At 31.8% G+C, this 3,366-nt stretch overlaps 1 long non-coding RNA gene across 1 annotated transcript; it reads right to left on the bottom strand.

Moving 5' to 3' along the window:
• Positions 1–1,737, bottom strand: LOC139522336 (uncharacterized). The gene is made up of 3 exons (XR_011664389.1): positions 1,471–1,737; positions 947–1,021; positions 1–541 (listed from the first exon to the last, which is right to left on the bottom strand). It is a non-coding gene; the product is annotated as an uncharacterized lncRNA (long non-coding RNA).
• Between the last annotated feature and the right edge of the window lie 1,629 nt (positions 1,738–3,366).

The following is a 3,366-nucleotide window of genomic DNA, read 5'->3' as shown; positions in this document are numbered from 1 at the left end:
GATAAAATTAAAACAGGAAAATTTTCAACTGGAAAAATCCACATAGTACATGTATAAATTTAGTCTTTAGAAACATAGAAATTAAAGACTATACCGGACACATTTTGAATATTAATGCTATGATCATTTCTGTTGCTCATGGACTCTGTTCTTGAGTAATTGGTTTGAAAATTGTTATGAGAGGAACTAATTTATTTCAGTACTTTATCAAAGTCTGCAGACTCACTGATAAAACTGTCATCGAGAAAATCAATATCATCAAGTTGCATACATGTACTAGATGCATTGGTATTTTGAACAGTTTGTGGTACAGCTGCAACAGTTGTTGGTGCTCTAATGGCAACAGCATTTCCTGTTCAAGGAGAAATATTATTAACACTGCTTATTTCATTGTTCTCAGTAGACGGTACATGTATCTCTGCTGTAGTATTGTATAATTGTAGTCGTGCTTCCCATGTATTTAAATAAACACAAACACGTTGATAGGTCTTAGGTTCTTTATTTCATCAGAATTGATGTTAATATTCTAACAAAAATGACCCTGAAATAATAACAATATAATTCTTATACAATTCAATCAGTAGTAATTATCAATTACTATAAAATCAATATATCTAGATTTCCTTTGCCCTTAAAATAATAGTTTTACAAGCTACACAAAACGATATTACACCATTCCGAATTCTGTATTAAATAAGTACATTCTATATTTCTCTGTATTTAGTGCATTGTGAAATATGCAACCACAGACTAAGTTCACAGCTAATACATAGCTACGCTTGTAGTATCATACCAAAAATAGTTAGTTTAACATAATAATAACACGAAATTGTAAGTGCAAACAAGACATTCCGTTTTGCAACAGTTACACAAAGCAGGCAATACATTTAAGCAAAGCAACATAAAAGTAACATGAACAATACAAACTGTATACATATAAACATACCTCACATGTAGTGCAAAGGTCTTTTCACCAACTGATTGAATTGAATCAGTTTACATTCTGTTTCAATAATATAACCTGAAGACAAAATATTAAAATCATAGAAACCTTATTTATACTGCTAGATTAGAATAATCAGAGTTATCTATCCTTAAATCTGGTTAATCAAATATTTACTTGTATTAACTTTAAAGAAGTATAAAATCAGTTAACGCTCACTCATACAAACTGTTAAAATAGATTATATATTAATGTAACTAGAAATTAAAGTATAAATCATACTTTTACCAGTTTTATGTAAAATTTATATAGTTTATTAAATCTTACAAATAAAACTATATTATCAAGTTTATCTTTATTACTTTATGAGTTATGAATAGTTTACACATAACTTTACTATTCAATCAATCGCACACACCTTTCATAATACGGTCACCTATTCATACAATTATACACTTGTATATCACTCACTCTTGAACATTAAAACTTGAATGTTATTGTAATGAATATATTAGTTATAAACTGACCTTATAAAAGAATATGAAAGTCCTAGACTATTTCGATATCAAATTAAAGATATAACAACTTCCAATAGAGCTGAAGAAAATGGCTACCACTTCATATAAATATTTTAGCCAAGTGACCAGAACAAAGAATAGTTAAACAAAAGATTCCCGCCTAAATCATACTGACCAATAGAAAAGATATAAACAATAAGAAATGTTCTACCTGAGTAAACTAGCATATTACAAATTATAATAACTGTAAATAGAATATATCCAGTATATATTCTAATAACATAAAATCTTAAATAACATAAAAATATAGCTCTACCACATAATGATGAGGCAAGAGGTTTTGACATCTTTTTCTTTTGTGGTAGTGAAGAGTCCCTTGAGTAATTTTCAATACTTTGTAGTGACTTGTGCTTAGATACATTTTTATTTTTTCTGTCCTCAAAACCACTTTCACTCATAGTTGTTATAGATGTTGATCGGATGGAGTGATTGGTATATACTTTTGATAATCCAGCACAATTTGAGATTTTTGCCATTAATGCACCTAAAGTATTTTTTCCAAGTGGTTTGTTCTCAAACCATGTCTCATCTGCTGTATGGTAATTTGGTCGCGGACGCTGAAAAGGTACATCACATTTATGGTTCATTTTCCCTAAATAAAAAGTGTAAGAGGCAACTGGACACAAGTCGCTATCTTTTTCTTCGTAAATTACTCCACCGGACGAATCCTCTACATCAGTACGATGATTTTTTGTCAATTCTGATCCATATTTTATGTATTTTTGACCCAATCCATCACCATCAACAACATAGGAAGTTTTTGAAAGTTCTCTCAGTCATTCCCTTCCTCTACGGCAGCAAAACATCATTAGATCAAACCAAACCTTTCTGATAAGGACTACTTGATCTGTTTTCCAAGTTTTGAAATAGGCAGATATCTTTGCCATATCTTCATCATTAATCACAGGTTTGTGGGTTACATCACCAAGTGCACTTTTTTTTTCAAGTCTATATACAAACAGCCTCAAATATAGTCTTACTACGATTAAAATTTTCACCGCTGATAATATTGATCTCCCGTCTACGTGGCGGTTCAGTGTTGTACCTGAAAAATAAATGGCACATATAAATACACATACAATTCACTACGTTTTGTACATTTATCATGTTTATAGTATACGTAAAAAGTACATGAATTAAAGCTAGTTATTCAAATTCAGCTGCGGTGTACAGCCACAAGAATTAGGGCCTTTTAAAGCTGAGTATGGAGTATTGGATTTGCTCTTTGTTGTCAATTTTTGTGTCATTTTGTGGAGAGTTGTGTCATTGGCAATCATACCACATCTTCTTGTTTATATATCTACCCAGAAAATTAAAGAAACGTGCCTGGAGAACATGTAAACAAATTGATTCAGGTTTAGAATGCATTGATATTTAAAATTATCAACACACAAAGTAACATAATTATCTATAAAATGCACTTGCACAAACATAAATAAAGTTCCAGACTAGCAAACAGTAAACATTCACAATGCAACTCGAGTGTAACTACCTTTGAATGCCGGCTCGTATTGACCTCAAGCTTTGGACAGCATACTTTTCTCCATTCTTGTTTCTTAGTGATGGATAGAACTTTTCAAGCAGTTGATCAAGAGCATTGTCGGGTAGCAGGTCAATGGCCACAATCGTCTGATAGTTCGTCGCTGCCATGCAATAGTCATGAAAAGTCTTGACTGTAAATTTGGTGGCTGCTTTGTTGCTCTCGGCATTCTTGTTGCTTAGGAGTTTATCTCTGTCAGCTTCAGAAAGTATTGCAAACCGTTCATTATAGTTGTCTGCAGTAGCAGACGATTCTTCCATTTTCCCAACTGTCAACTGTAAACAAGTCTGAATCGCGAATGCGTT

This window comes from Mytilus edulis, chromosome 5, assembly GCF_963676685.1.
Source record: "Mytilus edulis chromosome 5, xbMytEdul2.2, whole genome shotgun sequence".
NCBI classification, from domain to species: domain Eukaryota; kingdom Metazoa; phylum Mollusca; class Bivalvia; order Mytilida; family Mytilidae; genus Mytilus; species Mytilus edulis.
Note: the sequence above shows the minus strand (reverse complement) of the source record. Positions and strands in the feature narration are given on the sequence as shown.